The 21,910-nt window shown below is 45.6% G+C and overlaps 1 long non-coding RNA gene across 7 annotated transcripts in view; it reads right to left on the bottom strand.

Moving 5' to 3' along the window:
- Positions 1–307: 307 nt before the first annotated feature.
- Positions 308–21,910, bottom strand: part of LOC146056830 (uncharacterized) — an 89,881-nt gene continuing 68,278 nt past the window's right edge. For 6 of the 7 annotated variants that reach the window (XR_014469433.1, XR_014469434.1, XR_014469439.1 and 3 more), the window contains 2 exons: positions 17,276–17,303; positions 308–1,734 (listed from right to left, as the gene is read on the bottom strand). This is a non-coding gene — a long non-coding RNA (uncharacterized LOC146056830). The remainder of the gene's footprint in view (positions 1,735–17,275; positions 17,304–21,910) is intronic. The other variant, XR_014469437.1, reaches the window with a different exon arrangement.

Here is a 21,910-nt window from a genome sequence, read left to right as displayed (position 1 = left end):
AAAAAACACATACAATTGAACATCCGTATTAGTTACCCGTATTTGCTATGTCCTGACTAGTACACGTCAAAATGCACAGATTTGTACAGTTTTCTATCAGTCCCAAAACGAAGAGTAAGTGTCCCAACAATTTTAAGGTTTTATGTCCTACCAATATATAATGGGTAAGTTAGTTGGTATGTACTCACACCTGGGTCTCCAATAATAGTAGTTTGGGGATGACAGCGGTATTCTGAAATCCACTGTTGGTAGACAGATCTCAGTAGATGTGGGAGCAGCCGTCACCGACTGTCAGACCTTCGTGCTGGGCTGCCGCTAATAGAAATGACCAGTTAATTGGTCACTGGAAACACGCACCACCGCTCACACCTTGCGGCGTCTGACGAGCTCCAAGCTGATGCACCGGCCAGTGGGCCGAATGGAAAGCAGGAACTGACTGTTCTCAGCGGGTACGTTCTGCGTTGGGGGGTGAGAGCACACTCCTGTTGTGACGGTGCCCGAATTGCTGGGCTGTGCGTTCACTCCTCCAGGTTAGCAGTAATTAGAAGAATGCTGTCTAAAAGCACAATCCAACAGTCTTCAATCCTTGAATCCTCACTTAAACAGCTTGCACAACCTGAAAGTTCATTTTGATAAGTGCGTACAGAGTGTGACACCTTCCTGCACCTAGCAAGGATCATCATCACTTCAGCCATCAGGAGCGAAGTTTCAGAAGTGGAAGAACTGAACAAGATCTTCCTCCAGTGTGGACTAACCCACTGGGGATTACAAAAATTTGCATTTATCGTGAGGATACCAGAAATAATCGTGAATAAGAACATCCTCCAGCAAAATTTCTTTATCCGGTACGGCATTCCAAGTGACATACCCCCAAGTGATTCAAGGAGTCACCACCTCCCTGGGAACAATACAAATCAAGCAGTGTTCCAGACATAATAAGTATTAACCTTTATTGTCCATTTTCGCGATTGATACACATTTCAATTTATTATTGTCATTGCTACTCATGTATTTTTATCTTCTTTTAATAAATTAACATTGTAATATTCAATTGATCCGAACTAGCGCTCCACATTTTTCTGGTTTCTATATACATATTTTTAGAGGGGTGAAACCCCTTAGTTGGAGCAGCTTGGCACAACACCCCACTAGGCGCCTGTTTCTACTCTGAGTACCCCATCTCGAGTATACTCACCCTTCCTTGTAATTAGAAGAAACACTCTCTGTGCCGTCTCCACCAACTTTGCCGGGACCGTAGTTGGATGGGACATGCAAGTTGACAATTGCAAATATGTGCTTGTCCCTCCAGTCCTCGCTCTGTGGTGCTCAGGAACTCCTCAAAAACGCGTTTCGCCGCGCTCAGTGTGGCTTTTTCAATTCGGAATGCGAATCTTAGGGAATATGTAATCTGTGGTGAAAGATGAGGAGGGTCAGAGGAACCCGGTGTGGCAGGTTTCCCTCTCTTTGTGAAGCACCAACCCTTAACTCAGATGTTGTATTTGGGAGGGGTGCAGTGATGATGCTGAAGTGAAGATCCGGAACATGTCTCCCAGCGCCCTGTGCCAGTGTCAAGGATCTCTCTTATAACTAAGCCCATTGGTGGATGATTACACAAAGTCCTATAAGAAATGCCCATCTACCCCTCTCTCTAAAGCTCATCTGTTATAATACAGCAGTTGGTGACAGGTCACTCTCAGCAGCAGAGCTTTTGCCTCTACCCCTGGATAGGGAAACCTGTAGAATAAAGGAAATAATTATCACAACAGGAGGAATAATACACAGAGGGAATCGATAGCAGATCAGATGGAGACAAAGCAATAGCAGATGATCAAAGTTATTATTTTTGCATATTCACTACAGAAGGAGTGAAATTGGGTAACTACAAGAACATTTACAGAGGAGAAGGTCCTACCAGAACTCTCAAAATGGAAAGTGGATAAATCAAATGATCCTAAAAGAGATTAAAGGTGTGCTGGTAGCTACATTAAACTATATAGTCAACCAGTTTCCATCTACAGGTACAATTCCAGAGGACTGGAATAGAGGGAATGTAATACCACTGCACAAAAGTGGAAGCAGGGAAGAAGCAAATACTGTAACTATCAAACAGTGTACCTTACACCAGTAGTAGAATGGTTGATGGAGCCACAAGTATTTATAGAATATCACAAACCCAGCAATAAGATCCCAAAGACCATGGATCTACTTGGGGTAGATCATGTAAAAAAATCATGCTGCCTGGCTCACTGAATTAATAGATCAATATTTCAGGTTTACAGGTAAGCAATATACAAAAAGCAATAAGGAAGGCAGATGCTTGGTGCCTTAGGAGAGGAATCAGAGGAAGAAAGAAAGAAAGAATAAAGCCATTGTATAGGTCATTGAAACGTCCTCATCTAGATACTGTGTACAGTTCTGTATACTGTAGGTCATTGGCACAACCTCATCTAGATACTGTGTCAAGTTCTGTATACTGTAGGTCACTGGTGCGGCCTCATCTAGATACTGTGTCCAGTTCTGTATAGGGGTGTGGTATAGGGTTCCGACAGTCGGGATCCCGACAGTCATTAGCCCGACATCGGGATCCCGACTGGCCAGACTCAGACAGCATGGCGAGCACGCTGCGGGCACGGTGGCTCGCTATGCTCGCCGCCGCCTATTCTATTCTCACTCTATGGGGGTCGTGGACCCCCACGAGGGAGAATAGCCGGTGGCCGTCGGGAACCCGTCTGTCTTTGTTTTAACAGTCGGATCCCGACTGCGAGTAAATGACTGTCGGGATCCCGACTATAGGGACCCCATCCGGCACCCATGTATAGATCACTGGTGTGGCCTCCTCTAGTTATGTATCCAGTTCTGTATAGATCACTGGTACGGCCTTGTCTAAAGTACTGTGCCCGATTGGAGGCGTGGCTACGGAGGGTAGGGATTGAGACATAGGTCGTTGCTCTCTCCCGCTCCATAATAATGGCAATGATCCTGTGCAGAGCTCCCCAGTGAGGAAGGATCAATCCCGGCAAAGAGAGGAGTTCTGTCCCCTTCACTATCTGCTCCTATTACCTGTGACATTGTGCAGTGCGGCGTGGAGAGGAGAGAATAGGTGCCCAGGGCGCCGGCGGCTTGTACCACGTGAGAGGAAGGTGGACGCCGTGAGCGGAGGTGACGCAAGCGGCTGACGAGTGCACGGGGCTGGAAGCCGGAGTCAGATAGCAGCATTGCCGTATCACCTGTGGCGCGGTGCTGAGAGAGGAGGAGAAGTGCCCAGGGCGCCGGCGGCTTGAAACAAGTGAGAGGACGGAGGACGCCGGGAGCGGAGGGGACGTCAGAGGCTGACGAGTGTGAGGGGCTGGAAGCCGGAGACGTACAGCAGTACCGCCGAGTGAGCGAGGCGGCTGCTGACAGAGCAGGGGAACCCAGTGCAGTGGTGACCCCGGAAAGAATCTGAAACTGCGCCTGGGAGCAAGGGAGTGAAGCAGGAGGTGCGGGTTTGGCTGGTAGAGGACTGAGCCGGACAACACTCACAGCAGCCAGAGCGGTGCTAATACCTTCCAAAGCAGAAGGGGAGAAGAGGGACGGGTGAGAGACGTCCAGAGGAACAGGATTTGGCCTGGTACTAGCAGGAAAGATTGGAGCTGAGTGGTGTTCCCCGGTCAAACATAGGGGCCAGTGTTGTATGTGAGTAACCTTGCATCATTTTTTTTTTCTTTTTCCTTTATAAAGCACTTAAAAAACTCTAAAAATAGAGGTTTGAACTACATCTCTGCAAATCAGAAAATAAAAGCTCGGACTGAGACCTATACTATTATATATCTAAAAGGCCATAAAAAGACACTCTACACCCGCCCTCTCCCTCTGTCTCCTTCCTCCGAGTATAGGAGGATTCTCCCCAAAAAACGCAAATAGCAGAATAGTTTTTTCCCCAAAATAGTAAATGGGGAAAACTCAGAACACAGCTGCAGCTAATAAGCTGGCAAAATTCTCAAGGCAGCCCGTCACCCCAACACCTACTACCAGAGAAGGGATTTCCCCTCCGATTACCCCTCCAGAGTCAGAACAAAGCGAATCCTCTATACAAAAAGTGCTGGATGCCCTCGCGGCAAGCGAGGGGCGCCTGGCTAATAAAATTGAGAAGGTGCAAGAGGACCTCGACGTGATTAAACAGTCAGTCCAGAGGGTTAAAGAGCGAGTCAAAGAAGTGGAAAACCACACTTCAGTATTAGAGGACACAGTGACCCCTCTGGCAGCACAAATTGAGGATATGGCCACTCAACTTAAATCACTCAATACAAAGATGACGGATATGGAAGGACGTTTCAGGAGAAATAATTTGAGATTTGTAGGGATGCCGGAAAAGATAGAAGGAGCAAATCCAGAACTGTTCCTGGAGAACTGGTTAATAAAAGTATATGGGCAAGAGGCCTTTTCTAAATATTTTTCAGTGGAGAGAGCCCATCGTGTCCCTATGAGACCACCTCCCCCGGAGGCACCAGCCCGAACTTATATTGCAAAAATACTCCATTACTCAGACCGGGACACAATTCTCAGATTAACTAGACTCAAAGGTCCATTACTATGGGACACTACAAAGATCTCAGTGTTCCCGGACTATGCTATCGGGGTTCAGCGGGAAAGAGCACAATACTATGAGATCAAGAAATGCATGAGAGAGTTGGAGATTCAATATGCAGTGCTCTTCCCGGCTAAGCTCCGGGTGGTCCATGAGGGAAATACCAAATTTTTTCTAACACCAAAAGAAGCTGCAGCCTGGCTGGACTCTAAATTCCCAGGCAAACGTGCAATGAATTCTAGCTAACTTGTCATATAAGGAGTAGAGTAGAGGCCAGATTGGTCTCAATTATAGGCTGAAACCCGGGGCAGGGAAATGATTAAGTATGTGAGGTGTAAAATATGTAAAAAAGTAAAAACGTGTTCTCTGTCTCCCCTTTTCTATTCCCCCCCCCCCTTTTTCCTCCCCCCCCCTTTTTTTTTTTCCCGCTCCCTCCCCCCCCCACCCCTTCCCCCCTCCCCCCATAAATGAGAGTGTTTAAAGGGGGTGTCGGGAATGTGATTGGTCTATTGTCTCCTGCTTGATATTGTAACAGAGATTCTCCAGAGTGACCCCTCTCTGACAGAAAATGACTAATTGCCTCACTGGGGATCCTGTGAGCATAATGGTTTTGGGAGTGGGGGAGAACCCCCAACATGTAGCCATTAGATTGGCCCTGGGGGGTCCACTGGGGAAATTAAATCTTTTCCTAAAACATCAAAAGAAGTAGTAGTTAAGTTGGTATTTAAATCTCCAGGCAAATGTATAATGAATGTTATTTAACGTGTCAGGACAAGGAGTAAAGGGTGATGTAAGATAGGCCAGATGGGCCTCACTAATTGCTGAAACTAAGAGGGTTTTTTTTTTTTTTTTTGCTATGATAGTAAATGATATTCTTAGTATAAAGGGTGACAGGAATACGACTGGGTTACGGTCTCCTGCTTCATATTCCGATGGAGAAATTGGAGAATGACTCCTCCATGATAGAAAAAGATTAATTGCCTCACTGGGGATCCTGTGAGCATAATGGTTCTGGGAGCGGGGGAGAGCCCCCAACCTGTAGCCATTATATTGATTGCCTCAATTCAACACAGTGTAAATAGGAAAGGGAATGGGTTGATGTGGGCGGGATTGGATATGAAGCATGTCATGGGAAAAAGAGAGGGAGGGCATGCAGGGAGGGGGGTGGGAGGGGGGGGAGGAGGTGGGAGGGAAAGGGTTAGGTTGATGAAAAATGGGAGTAAGGAAGCCTTATGTTGTGATGGAATGGTTATTGAGATAAAATTAATTACCCCTGGTCATATGTTCAAGCGAAAAGTTGAATGTCGGTAAATTATAGCTTCCTCACGTGGAACGTGAGAGGAATGAACAACAAAATAAAACGATCCCTTGTCATGAGGAATATCCGCCAGCAGGCAGCAGATATAATATGCTTACAGGAGACCCACCTGGAAGGTGGTAAGGTGTTATCATTAAAAAAAACCTTGGATAGGGTGGGCTTACCACTCGACCCACACCTCCACCTCCAGGGGGGTCTCAGTGTTGATACGTAGGGGGGTCCCATTCACTATGGATAAGATCACAGTTGATCAATGGGGAAGATACATTTTTATAAAATGTCGGATTGGGCCTAGGACTCTGCTGCTGATGTCGGTATACATACCACCACCATTCAGCTATGACGTATTGAGAGCAGCAGCGGACTTCATGGCACTATATCCAAATGTTCCCATTGTTATGTTGGGGGATATTAACAATGTAATAGATCCAATCCGGGATAGAAAGAGGGCAAGGAGTATGGGAGGCGTAATACGGAAAACAGGGTTCTCAGAAACAGTTAAGGAAATGGGGTTACGGGACGTATGGAGGGAAAAATACCCGGATGTACAGCAATACTCTTGCTTTTCGAGATCCTACGATACATTCTCAAGAATAGGCTTAGTAGTGGTGTCTGAAGAGTTGATCCCGAACACCCAGGAAATCACTTATTTAACAAGGGGTATTTCAGATCACTCCCCAATAATGTACAAAGTAGATCTAGGTGATAAAAGGGGATTCACATTCTGGAAATTAAATACATTCTGGCTGACACAACTGGAGTCTGGGGAGAAATTTGAAGCTATGTGGTATGAGTTTTTTGCGACCAATAATGGTTCAGCACCCATCGAAGTTATATGGGATGCCTTCAAAGCCAGTGTTAGGGGAACCTTGATAAGGGAGATAGCAGGCCGAAAGGCATCATTTCGGGCTAAAGAAAGGGAGCTGGAAAAAAACTGCTGTACCATGGAATCAGTATATCTCCTTAGTAGCACCGAGGAACATAAAATAAGATAGAGGGATGCCCAAGAGGCCTGGCGACAATGCCTAGCGGAAAAGGAAAAAATGCGTGAATTATACGCAGGGCATTTAAGATATATTGAAGGGGATAGGCCTGGGAGTTTCTTAGCGGGCATTGTAAGACAGGATAGACTTGCAAATACAGTAACGGAAATAAAAGTAAAAGAAGGAAGCTCAGTCTATCAGACACCTGAGATAGCCGAGGAATTTAGACAATTCTACTCCCAACTATATCAATCCAGCCAGACACATACCCCAGAGGAGATCCGAAGCTATCTAGCTAATATCCGACTCTGTCCCTAGCTTCTAGGGAAATTTTAGACGCCCCCATAACCTTGGAGGAGATTGATGCGGCAATAGTCTCTATTCCAGGGGGAAAAGCGCCAGGAATGGATGGGATACCCCAAGAACTGTATAAGAAGTATAGTAGATTCTTCTCCCCTAGGTTCCTGACTTTGTTCAATGAAGTTTATCTACATAGAAAACTTCCTGGCTCAATGTCAGAAGCTTTAATAACAGTAATTTTAAAAAAAGATAAAGATCCCAAGAGGTGGAATCCTACAGGCCAATATCCCTGTTAACTAATGATGTTAAAATTCTGGCTTTCAAATAGGTTGAGTCAGGTTCTAAGAGAAGTTATACATAGTGATCAAGCCGGATTTATACCGGGAAGGTCCACAACTTCCAACCTGAGAAGACTGTTTCTCCATCTGCAAGTTCAGCAGGAGGAGAGGCAGGATGCGGCCGTCATTTCACTCGACGCGGCTAAAGCCTTCGATACTATCGAATGGACCTATCTATGGGAAACCATGGAGTGGATAGGGATTGGCCCAGTGTTCATTAATTGGACCAAACTATTATATTACCGTCCAGCTGCAAGAGTCTCAGTAAACAATTATATATCCCCTAGATTCGAGATTAAAAGGGGCACAAGGCAGGGATGCCCGATGTCCCCGGGTCTCTTCGCTGTGCCCATCGAGCCCCTGGCATGCCTCATAAGAAAAAGTAGATTAATAAAGGGAATTAATATTGGGAAAAAGGAAGACCGAATAGCTTTATATGCAGATGATATTCTGCTGTTTGTACATAATCATCTGGAGGCAGTGCCGGGGGTGGTGGGGATAGTGGAGAGATTCGGAGGATACTCGGGCCTCAACATCAATTGGAGTAAATCATGCATATTACCCCTGGAGGGCCCATGTCTTCCATTGGTTACGTCCCCGGCTCCACTTAAATTGGTTGAGGAGTTCCAGTATTTAGGGATAAGGGTCACTAGGGACACCTCAAGGTTCGAAATATTAAACATAACCCCGCAAATTGAGTACATTAAATCTAAAATAGAACCCTGGGGGTGTCTCCCTTTGACGATAACGGGGGAAATCAATTTGGTTAAGATGATAGTGCAGCCGAAGATCCTATATGTGCTACAGCACTCCCCAGTATACCTCCCAAGACGGATTTTTCGCCAAATAGAAGGATTAATATCATCCTTAATTTGGTCTAATAAAAGACCAAGATTAAAACTAGAAACCTTAACTCGGCCAAAAGGGGAGGGAGGACTGGCACTGCCGAACCTCTGGCTGTACTACCTAGCCACACAATTGGCACACCTAAGAATACTGATCCAAAGCGGGACAGAATAGGATGGTTTTAGAGAGATAGTAAGGATTTTAACCTCTGGGCATACACCTTTAGAGATGCTACTGAGTGGCAATACGAGACGGAAATGGCCACCAATTATTAGACAGATGAGTCTAGTGTGGAAACAGGTGGAGGGACTACTGGGAAGCCAGGGAATAGACCCTGAAACGCCCCTGGAAGGAGCTAGAGCTTTAACAGAACTAGGGAAATTACAAGTAGGAAAGATATGGGGACCAAAAGGAGTCAAAGTCTTGGGACAATTATATGAGAACGATGAGTTAAGGTCATTCCAGTCCCTTAAGCTCGAATTTTCCCTCCCCATTAAATACCTGTTTAGCTATATGCAGCTGCGCCATGCCTGCAATACTCAATTTGGAAGGGCTAGCCCGAAATTAGAACATGCGGCGACTAAAAAACTGCTGAAGAGATGCCCGGGGAGACACGAGGTATCCTATATGTATCGGGCTCTTGGTCAAGAAATCCATAGGTATGATCTGGTGGAATTAAAGTCTAAATGGGAGATAGACCTAGGTCCTATTTCCGAACAGGAATGGCAGGAGACTCTTGCAAATGTACGGTTGGCAACCAACCAAGTGAGTCAGCAACAGATTCAGCTGTTTATAGTTCACAGAACGTATATGACATCAGAATTATTATATAGAATTGGTGGGAGAGATAGTGCTAATTGTCCCAAATGTACAAACAACATAGGCACATTTTGGCATTTGCTTTGGTCCTGCCCAGAGGTAACTGAATTTTGGGAAAATGTGATTAAAGCACTGGTCGATAGAGGAGTCCCTAGGGAAAGTTGTACACCTTCCGCTTGCGTACTGTCTAATATAAAGAAGGGAGCGATGGAAAAACATCTAAGACTGTTTGTTATTATAGCATTTACTCTGGCCAAGACCTGTATAGCCCGAAAGTGGATGGCCAAAGAGGGCCCTGATGTAGATACTTGGAAAGCCCTTATAAATACTACTATGGCACATGAAAAATTCACGTACATGGCAAGGGGGAAGATAACCACTTTTTATAAGGTTTGGAACAACTGGAAGATGTAGAAGGGGGAGTCTCAATAGTTAAGGAAGACCAAAGCAACCAGGACTATAATATGAGGCAGGAAGGTGAAGGCAAGAAAAGTAAAAATTAACCTAAGAGGGGAGGGAGGGGGGAGGAGGGATAGAAGTTAGTTATAAATGTTATGGTAAGATGTAATGTAAAGAATACCGGAATGCATGCCAAAAACCTTGGAATGAAATAAAATTGACTGGAACTAGTCAAAGTAAAATTTCCCTATGGGAGGATACAGGTGGAATAAGTGTAAATCGAGGGGCGAACCCCACGGCTCCCGAAGAGGGGGGAAGGAAATAGAGGGAAAAATGAAATTTAAAGAAATAGACACGTGAACCTCACACACACTAGAAGAAGATAAAATAAAAGGATAGAGCACATAGAAATTATATATAAAAAGGTCCAAGAATAGAATAAATAGGACGCAATAGAGTGAATAATGAAATTTAAAGAAATAGGCACTTAAATCTCACATATATTAGAATAAGATTAAATAAAAGTTGAAGCACATAGAAACTATTTCAAGAATAGAATAAATAAGATTTGAGAAGATCACATATATGAAGTAGATGAAAGGAGGTGATAGTACACAGGGAGTAGGTATGTAGAAATAGTTAAATCCCAAATAGAGAGAGTGAAGGGGTGAACACTGAAGAAACAAAACACTAATTATGGAAAGTATATAGTAAGGTTGACATAAGTAAGGACCAAATAAGGTACGAATAAATAATAAACAAAATTAAATAAACTATAAAGATGCGGGAGAGGTGGAGTTCGCCCCCCTGATGTAAAGATCAGTTGTAAAACAACAGTATAAAATGGATGGTTCTGGTATGGGGAAACTGAAGGGTATTGTATGTAAGGTATTCCTGTTATTTTAAACATACGTTTTTTATGTGTAAAGAAAAGAAAAATGAAAATAAAGTTGAAATTTAAAAATAAAAAAAAGTACTGTGCCCAGTTCTGTATTGGTCACTGGTGCGGCCTCATTTAGATAACTATGCCTAGTTCTGTATACAGTAGGTCACTTGTGCGGCTTCATCTAGATATTGTGCCCAATTCTGTATTGGTCACTGGAGCCACCTCATCTAGATACTGTGCCCGGTTCTGTATAGGTCACTGGTGCGGCCTCATCTAGATACTGTGCTCAGTTCTGTATAGGTCACTGGTGCAGCCTCATCTAGATAATGTGCTCAGTTCTGTATAGGTCACTGGTGCGGCCTCATCTAGATACTGTACCCAGTTCTGTATAGGTCACTGGTGCGGCCTCCTCTAGATATTTGCCCAGTTCTGTATAGGTCATTGGTACGGCCTCCTCTAGATACTGTGCCCAGTTCTGTATAGGTCACTGATGCAGCCTCATCTAGATACTGTGCCGAGTTCTGTATAGGTCACTGGTGCGGCCTCATCTAGATACTGTGCCCAGTTCTGTATAGGTCACTGGTGCTACCTCCCAGTAGTGCACGCAGGGGGGGTTTCTGGGTACCCAGAACCCCCCCAGGATTCTAAGGGCCCTAGGCTGAAAGCTGAGGGTCCCCTCTTTCCATGGGTACAAGAATTTTAAAAATCGGCCCTTGGGAACCGGAGATATCTGACTTCAAAGCAGTGGTCCCCATCCAAGCCTGTTAATTGCTCTTCCCAGTCAGATATTTCAGGTTCTCTCTGACTTAGAGTTTCTCTGAGGGTATAATCCGAAAGCTGGGACTCTCCCTCATTGGAGGACACTAGTAGCTTGTCTCTACTGTTCCCAGAACCAGAGATATCAGCCTTCCAGCAGCTGGTTACTGCTCCAGCTCCACACACCTGGTATGTAGTTTTATATTCTCGTTGGCAGATTGCTCTGTCTCCTGAACTCTGATTCCCTAGTCCCCAATACCATTTGGTAGGTGGGATTCTCTAGTTTTTAAATCCATTAAAATCTAATAAATTTATTTCTGGGAACTGGAGATATCTACAGTCAAGCAAGCTGTCCTCCCACCAGAAAAGTATGAATAATAAGCCCACTCCACTATACGCCCCTCCTCTGCATATTAAACATCCTCTACCACCCTGGAAGTTATGTGTCAGGGCCCCTTCATTCAGCCCAGTGCCCCCTTCTCCCACCCCATCTCCCACCATCTGTGCAGTAAAGGGGTAATTAGTGGAAATTACTGATCCAGGCCCTACATGCTGAGCAGTTGATATAATACCCCCTACCCCCTACACTGCTGTTGATGCCCCTGTATGTGTATATATATATATATATATATATATATATATATATATACTTCCAGTGTTGCCCGGCACTCCGCAGTCATAAATGGTGTAACACCTGGTGCCTTCCTCATGGGATCGTGGTGTCCCTATACAGCGTGGATAGATCAGGCTATTGCCCGTCCTCAGGGATCCCTGAGGACGGGCAATACCCCAAACATGTCGGAGGAATAAACACGTTTTTGCATTGAAAATCCTTGAGTGCCGCCTGATCTATCCACGCTATATATATATATATATATATATATATATGTCTATCTATAATACTTTAACTGACCCGGCATATACTGGGTCACCTAAGTGTCCATCTCTGTGCTTTGCTCCGCCCCTCTGGAAACCCCCTTCTGAAAATCCTGCGTTTGCCACTGCTCCTGGTACCCCGTCCAAGGCTGACCAGCCACGGTGCTCATGATTCGGCCGGCGGACCTTATATAAAAAGTGTCCCCCCGCTGTGGCATTACACCGCGGGCTGTTGGAGCCCGGTGCTGGTTTCAAAATACGGGGGACCCCCAGATTTTTTGTCCCCCAGATTTTTGGATCCAGGACCGGTCCAAGAGTCCAGGGCTGGTTTCAGAAATACGGGGGACCCCTATGCTTTTTGTCCCCCGTATTTTTGGAACCAGGTCCGGCTCAATGAGTCCTATTATTTTGATGTAGTATGCATTTTAAAATGAATACGCCTGTGAAAAGAATATGAACAGCGTATATCGGCCATAGTAAATCCCGGAAATTTCAGACATATTTGTCTTAGTAAATTTCCCCCATTGTGTCTCCCTCTACATGTTTCATTAGTATAAAGATAATATGAGTGTTTAGTTGTGAAGAACTACATTTGCCAGCATTTGCAGCATTTTTTTCCTACACCATGGCTCACTCCCCAAACATTTCTGTGTCTCAGTGTACTTTGACCACTTTACCTTTTGTTTTATTTTTATCAGGGATGTAGTGTAGGGTATATTGGGGCCTGGGATGTAGTGTAGGATAAACAGAGGGGTCAGGTAAGTAGTATAGGCTATAGAGGGGCCAGGGATATATATATATATGTCTCAGATGTATGTCCTTTTAGGCCACGCCCACTTTCCCAGGAGCGGGCGCACATTATTAACAGGGGGGAGAGTATCTACAGGAATCCCCAATGACTGAGGTGGCAACCCTAATTGGGATGTATTGTAGGCTAAACAGAGGGGTCAGGGATATTGTGTAGGATATAGAGGGATCAGGGATGTAGTGTAGGGTATAGAGAGACCAGGGATGTAGTGTAGGATATAGAGGGGCGATGGATGTAGTGTAGGCTAAACATAGGGGTCAGGGATATTGTGTAGGGCAGGGTTCGCCAACCCGTCGCTCGCGAGCGACGGGTAGCTCGCCGGGACTTTTCCAGTAGCTCGGGGCTGTTTCAGTGACCTCCTGCCGCGTAGCGGTACCTTGCTTGACGGCAGGAGGTCAGAAAGTGTTTTAATGCTGCTTTTGTGGTCCTGACGTGGCGGAAGTGACCTCCTGCCGCGTAGCGTTTCCATCCTCACTTGGCGGCAGGAGGTCTGAAAGTGACTTCATGCCGCGTCCTCCTGACGTCCCCAGCGCACTTTCTCATCGACGCCACAGCCTCTGCTCAGGTCCTGCGCCACAGCCTCTGCTCAGACTACATTAGGTAAAAAAAAAATGAAAACTGTGTGCGCACAGTGTGTGGGGCATATGTATTATGGAGCATCACAGTGGGGCATATGTATAATGGAGCATCACAGTGGGGCATATGTATAATGGAGTATCACGGTGTGTGGCATATGTATTATGGAGCATCACAGTGGGGCATATGTATTATGGAGCATCACAGTGGGGCATATGTATAATGGGCATCACAGTGTGTGGGGCATATGTATAATGGAGCATCACAGTGGGGCATATGTATAATGGAGCATCACAGTGGGGCATATGTATAATGGAGCATCACAGTGGGGCATAGGTATAATGGAGCATCACAGTGGGGCATATGTATTATGGTGCATCACAGTGGGGCATAGGTATAATGGAGCATCACAGTGGGGCATATGTATTATGGAGCATCACAGTGGGGCATATGTATAATGGAGCATCACAGTGGGGCATATGTATAATGGAGCATCACGGTGGGGCATATGTATAATGGAGCATCACAGTGGGGCATATGTATTATGGAGCATCACAGTGGGGCATATGTATTATGGAGCATCACAGTGGGGCATATGTATAATGGGCATCACAGTGTGTGGGGCATATGTATAATGGAGCATCACAGTGTGTGGGGCATATGTATAATGGAGCATCACAGTGGGGCATATGTATAATGGAGCATCACAGTGGGGCATAGTTATAATGGAGCATCACAGTGGGGCATATGTATTATGGTGCATCACAGTGGGGCATAGGTATAATGGAGCATCACAGTGGGGCATATGTATTATGGAGCATCACAGTGGGGCATATGTATAATGGAGCATCACGGTGGGGCATATGTATAATGGAGTATCACAGTGGGGCATATGTATTATGGAGCATCACAGTGTGTGGGGCATATGTATAATGGAGCATCACAGTGGGGCATATGTATAATGGAGCATCACAGTGTGTGGGGCATATGTATAATGGAGCATCACAGTGTGGCATATGTATAATGGAGCATCACAGTGTGGCATATGTATAATGGAGCATCACAGTGGGGCATATGTATAATGGAGCATCACAGTGGGGCATATGTATTATGGAGCATCACAGTGGGGCATATGTATAATGGAGCATCACAGTGGGGCATATGTATAATGGAGCATCACGGTGGGGCATATGTATAATGGGCATCACGCAGTGGGGCATTTGTATAATGGAGCATCACATTGTGTGGCATATGTATAATGGTGCATCTCTGTGTGTGGCATATGTATAATGGAGCCTCACGGTGTGTGGGGCATATGTATTATGGAGCTTAATGTGGGGCATATGTATAATGGAGCATCACGATGTGGGGCATATGTATAATGGGCATCACGGTGTGCGGCATATGTATAATGGACATCATGTGTGTGGCATATGTTTAATTCAGCGTCACGCTGCGGGACGTTTGCATAATGGAGCGTCAAGTTGTGGGGCATATGTACTGTATAATGGGCATCATGTGTGTGGCATATGTATAATGGAGCATCACGGTGCGGGGCATATGTATAATGGGCATCACAGTATGCGGCATAGGTATAATGGGCATCACAGACTGCACTATTGGGGTCATGTGTATCTGGCACTGTACTATTGGGGACATATGTGTATCACATCTCCATTTTCCATGGCCGCACCACATGTGGCTACAGCTCTTAGAGAGCTGACCATGCCCTCATATTGGAAAAAATGGGGGATGTAGCCTCGCAGGAGTTCCACGGTAGTAGGTGAACCCTCTAATTTTGGGATGTCTCCTCTGCCTCGTGTTGGGAGGTATGTTTGTGACATATTGGACATTGCAGTGTGTGGCATAAGGTGTCAGGGGCATTACGGTGTGTGGCATTATGTGTAAAGGGCATTTTTTGGGGTATTATGCAGATTTTAATTTTTTTTTTACATTTAGTAGCTCTTCGGGCGGTTTATTTTGTCGCGAGTAGCTCCCGTCCCGAAAAAGGTTGGAGACCACTGGTGTAGGGTATAAAGAGGTCAGGGATGCAGTGTAGGCTGTAGAGGGACCAGGGATGTAGTGTAGGTTATAGAGGGGCCAAGGATGTAGTTTGCAGGCTATACAAAGGGTCAGGGATGTAGTATAGGATATAGAGGGGTCAGGGATGTAGTGTAGGGTATAGAGAGGCCAGGGATGTAGTGTAGGATATAGAGGGGCCAGGGATGTAGTGTAGGATATAAAGTGGCCAGGGATGTAGTGTAGGCTAAAAAGAGTGGTCAGGGATATTGTTTAGGGTAAAAAGAGGTCAGGGATGTTTTGTAGGATATAGAGGGGCCAGGGATGTAGGGTGAGATTTAATAGAATGAGAGATTCAGAAAGTGAGAGATTTGGTAAGAAATCTCCAGTTTTTTTAAAGTGGCAATCATTTACACTGCAAAATCAAAACTGGTCATTTTTTTTTTTTTTAGCTAAAGGTTTTGTGCATGGGAATGGGGTAGTGCTGCAGCTTCACCTATCTGCCAATGTGACAATGATTAATGGTGCTGAGCATCAGGAGCCAAGGCATACTGATTGCACAAGTGTGCAGTGCATTACTGGGAGTTGACTAAGTCCCATGACACTTTGGAACAGAGGGCAGAGGCTTAGACGTTTGTGCTGAGCTCTGATTGGTAGAGCTCATTACATGCGTCTCAGGCCCATGGAGAACAGCAGCAGCAGCCTAGTCATGGGAGGGTTTTTAATCAGAGGCAACACTGGGTCAAACACAGGCTTTTCATGTGGTATGTATGTATGTATGTATGCATGCAAGTATGTATGTGTGTGTTTGTATATAGATATATATAGATATAGATATATAAATAGATACGTGATTACCGGCACTCCAAGATACACATGACAACTGCCCGGGTGCTGCACTCAAAGAAATGGTTCTATCCTTGAAAACTGAGTAAAATCTGAAATGTTGGAGCTGATTGCGTCTGCATAGTCATTTTTGTGAAGTCCAAAGGAGTGCCACTTACCACACATCTCTCTCTCTCTCTATCTCTCTAACTATATATATATATATATATATATATATATATATATATATATATATATATATATATATATATATATATATATATATATGCGAAATCTTTGGCACTCTGGATGATAAAGCAGCGTCCGGGGTGCCGTACCTAAGTAGATACACAGCAGTTTTTTGTCCAGAAGGGCAAAATGAGTCGGCACTCCACGTTTTTTTTCCAAAATTCAATTGTATTAAAAAGAGAAATACTGTCCTGGCACTGGTACACCTTACCCCGCAGCCCACATCCTGACGAAATGGCCGTAGGGGCCATGAAACGTTGATGACACTGCTGGAGCACGTTGTAATGTATTTCTCTTTTTAATACAATTGAATTTTGGGGAAAAAACGTGGAGTGCCGACTCATTTTGCCCTTCTGGACAAAAAACTGCTATATATATATATAATATATATATATATATATATATATATATATATATATATATATATATATATATATATATAATCTACTGTATATATCCCCTGCAGTTACCCATTGACCAAGTTTATACTGCCTTTACTCTGTGTTTTGACAGTGTAATATTCTCCTATGCAGTTTGCGGCCAGTAATGACAAGTGCAAGGTGGCCCCCCTGTCTAAAGTGCCCCGGGCCCCCCGAAGGCTTAATCTGGCACTGCCCTAATCCCAGTATGGACTACTATAAATGGGCCACTGGTGGAGGATGGGGTGGCACAGGTGGACATATAAAGCCCTGGAGAGTGCTGAATCTCACCTGAGGATGCATTATTGTTTTCTTGTGTCTGTAACATAGAAACAAAACATTACTGCAATAAATTTTAAATGACAAGCCAATATGGGGGTTGTAAATTTGTCAAAGGGTATTACTCTTTAGACAGTCCTACCATGTTCTACTCTTTTAAAGACTTCAGCATGGACATGTCCTGTGGGTTTCACCTCAATGATTGAGAGATGAATCCTCCTGGGTCAGACTTTGCGGAGGTCCAGGATATCGCAGAGATTGCCCTCAATTTTAAAGCAGCCATCAAGGAAAAAAACAGGTTTATTTTGCCTTGTAAATGGCTGCTGCTTTAAAAATATGGTCAATCTCAGACAAAATCCCAAACCTCTGCAAACTTGGACCCTATTACATTTCCCCGCATATGTACATTGAGTAAGTAAGTAAGTAAGTTTTATTTATATAGCGCACTTTCTCCAACAGGACTCAAGGCGCTTTACAGACAATAAAAATAACAATGCACATACTGCAATACAAAGGGTTATCAGTACAAGGAACAGGCAACAATGGCAGTACAAATGTACATCACACATACAGATATGCACAAGACGCATTCTAATAAGGGACACGGACATGGGGAACATATTTACCGAGCTGTGCAGTACCCAGGCAGCCATTCAGCGGCGCCACATGGTGATTGCACAGCCAGTAACAGTACTGATATATATAAACTAGATGTACTCTAATGAGGAGCACAGACATGGGGACCATATAATTACTGAGCTGTGCAGCACCCAGTCAGCCAATCAGCGGCGCCACATGGTGATTGCACAGCCAGCTAGGTAGCCAGTAACAGTACTGATATATATATACTAGATGTACTCTAATGAGGGTCACAGACATGGGGAACATATCATTACTGAGCTGTGCAGCACCCAGGCAGTCAATCAGCGGCGCCACATGGTGATTGCACCAGCCAGTACTGTACATATAGAACACAAAAGAACAGTACAGGGTACACAGAACTAGTCATAACACAATTAAAGCACAATTCTTAGTACACAATACAGCTGAGATATAAGGAAGTGAATGAGAATAGATGCAGGTATAGATTGTAGATGAGTAAGAGAGCTGTAGTTGAAATACAAGAAGAGTGCAGTGAGAACAGGAGGGAGGAGGGCCCTGCTCTAAGGAGCTTACAATCTAGAGCAGGCATTCCCAACCACGGTCCTCAAGTAGCAGGCCCTGGGATACTGACATGGGTGCAATGCTACTTAGAGCATTTTACCTGTGCATGTGGTTATATAGAAGTAGTGTTCCCGCTAGGCAAATCCTTTTGCCTAAAACAGCGGGCCCGGGTCTGGACGTCCCCTCCGCCACGTTAGGTGTCAATCGATGCGAGGGAGAGCTTGGGGGAAGGAAGCCCAACATCTACATAGGTGCCGGTCCTGCCCCCAATAGTGACGGTGGTGGCTGGGCCCACCCCTGACATTGTGGGCCCATTCTTTTTGTGTCCTAGGTGAGCACGCCACCCGCCGATACAGGGACTGCGGTGACCGGGGTTGCGATCTGTGGGCCGCAGTCCGTTGCTGCCCTGTGCGCATGGCTGCAGTTCCCCCCCGAGATTGAAGCTGCCTCTCCTCCCCATCCCACTCTGGCTGGCAGCAGCTCTGGGACACTCCCAGCTGGAAGCAGAAGCTGCCTCTTACCTGCTCCAACCCTGTCCCTCTAGCGACGGATGCCCCTCCGCTGGCAGCAGTGTGGAGCTTGTAGATTGCCTCTCCCCCACCCTACCGAGCACATCTCTCACTGCTGCTCTGCTCTCCTCCTCTCACCACAGCAGCAGTGAAGGCAGAGGATGCCGGCCTGACTGGACTGGGAACAAAATTTAAGTGGGACTTTTGGGGGCATTGTTTAAGGTGCACTACTGGTGGCATTAAGTTTATAAACAGTACTGGGGGCATTACATGTAAGAATAATATGTAATGGGCATCACAGTATGCAGCATATTGTGTAATGGGCATTACAGTGTGCCATGTAGTGTGTTTAATGGGCATTACGGTTTGCTGTGTAGAATGTAAGGGGCATTATGGTGTGATGTGTAATGGCCATTATGGTGTGCGGCTTAATGTGTTATGGGCATTACGGTGTGCGGCATAATGTGTAATGGGCATTATAATGTGCAGCAAAGTGTGTAATGAACATTACAGTGCTATTGGTATTATGTGGCCACGCCCCTTCCCTATAAATCCATGCCCCTAATTTTTTACGTGTGCCTTCGTGTACACTGTGCCTTTATTTGCTATAGGAGCAGCAAATTTCTTCCTGACACAGGGCACCAAAATGTCTAGATACCGCACGGACTGTGTGGTGGTAATGTCTTACCATATGTATGTAGCCTGTAGCGTCCATTATACATAACTAGCCTTCATAGGCGTGTGCAGCACATTTTATTAGGGGGTGCACCGTCAAAGGAGTGTGCATAGCTCCACCTATTGGGCGTATCTAACACCGCCAACCAGGCGTGTCTTCCATCATCTATTGGCACTCGCTACCGTATAAAAAGTCTCTCAGCCACACCAAAATCTTCTGCCTATTTCAGTTTTAATCTTCTAATTACTCTGTGTAACAGTACATGCAAATAAAGTCATAAACATATATGGATGCCGCAGGTATTTAGTGATATGACAATGGTCTAGTTCAATTAACAATGCAAACACACATATAATTGATTGATAGGCGCTTCTTTGAATGAATACAGTGCTAGAAAGCAAAAGTCTTTGGCTAAGGGTATTGCTGGTATTGGTAGCGGCAGAGGTGTTCATAAGGGTGGGGCACAGCATTAGGGGGTTCCTGTGCACCCCTAACACACAATGTGCACACACCTATGCTAGCCTTCTGTATAAGCTGGTGGTGGTGATACCACTGTTACAAGAATCACACTATAGAACTGTGGTCACAGAAATAAAGTTATATTAAAGGTAAGGTAACGTCTGATGTAGGGGTGGTTGGGCACCTGGCCAAAGTAACGAAAAAGGGGGCATGTCATGAGGCTGCACCGCTTTCTGTGGACATGTGCCCTCTTCAGTGGTACCACCCTGCCCTAAAAAAATCCTAGAGTGAACACTATGATTCAGAGGGTGCTCCTTGGTTTAAGGATTCACAGCAAAATGCAAAATATGGTCTGACTCTACCACTACACCAAGTGCCAGGCAGCATCCAGTCTATTCTCATGTAAAGGTGCCCATACACGGAGCTAATTTGGTCCGATTTCAGCCGATTCCAACGGATCGGGCCTTGAAATTGGACCAAATCGGCTGTCCCTGACATGCGTATTCCCGTGCGCATCGGACCCGGACCCTGTGGTTGCACCGGCGTGCAGCCAGCAGTGAGGTCCGTGTGGCGGAGGCAGGCAGCGGGGCACTTGGGGTGTGCAGCTCCTAGTGGCAGTCAACAGGGTCCTTGTGGTGTGGTCTGTGGTGCGATCAGCCGGTAGTGCTGCCAGTGGGGTCCATGTGGCGTGGGGCAGCGGTGTGGTCCGTGTGGCAGGCGGCTGGTTCTGTGAATCTCCGATAAGCGGCGGCAGGGAGCTACAGTAGCGGCACAGGCAGCTCCTCATAAATATCAGGGTCCTGAAAAAATTGTCCCTGGTCCATCTTTCCAGGATTTCAACCCGGGTCTTGACCAGGATTCGACCCGGGACATCTCCCAGCTCTGCCCTGGGCCCACCTCCCAATTATGCCACACGCCTGGCTTTATGCCATGGCAGGTGGCTAGTGTGAAAGAGTTTGCAAGTCAGGGCAACTGGGATTTTGTACCAGGCTCGCAAACACTTTCTGCCTCTGCTGCTACAGAAGCTGCAGATTAGCCACCTGTGTGAGTTCTGTACAAGTCTCATGCTCTTCCTGAACAGGGATTGTAGGGGTTCATTATGATTTCTGACATTCAAAATACAGACAGTCAAAATACCGACAAGCATCAGCAGAGAGTCAAAATACTAACATGTTCAAAATGCTGACATGGACAAAATACAGATATTTACAATGTCGACATGCCAAAAAGTTGACATTTTGAACTTGTCTGTATATGTACCAATGGTTGCCGGTATTTTGGTCGTCCGTATTTTGACAGACAATAAATGAACTGCATCCCAAATGATGGTTATCGTTAAAGATATTTTGTGCATATAGTGTGTATGTGTGGTACCCCACTCCTGTGGTACCCTTCTTGTGTGCTTAAACTGTGGACCTCATGGACTAGGGCTGCAGGGGTTAATTGCCCTTCCTGGTTGAGGGTGCCGGACGGCTCCCCGACAGTCAGGATTCGACAGTCATTACTCTGACATCAGAATCCCGACTGCTCCCTCGTGGGGGTCCACGACCCCCATAGAGGGAGAATAAAATAGGTGGCGAGCACAGCTCGCCAACGTGCCCACAGCGTGGCGAGGTCAGCGAGCCCGCAAGGGGCTTCATTGTGCTCCCCCCGCTGGGCAGTCGGGATTCCGACATCGGAGTAATGACTGTCAGAATCCCGACTGTCGGTGTGTTATACCACACCCCTGGTTGACTGGACAGAGCCAGCAGCTGCAGACATCCTGAAGAGCCCTTATCAGGAACCTTACTGCCAGCAGCACAGAGAGACAGGAGGTTTTGTTAGTCACAACATCCTCCA

Source organism: Crinia signifera, unplaced genomic scaffold (assembly GCF_055691185.1).
Source record: "Crinia signifera unplaced genomic scaffold, ASM5569118v1 HAP2_SCAFFOLD_94, whole genome shotgun sequence".
Classification (NCBI taxonomy): Eukaryota; Metazoa; Chordata; class Amphibia; order Anura; family Myobatrachidae; genus Crinia; species Crinia signifera.
This window is presented reverse-complemented; position numbering and strand designations above follow the sequence as displayed.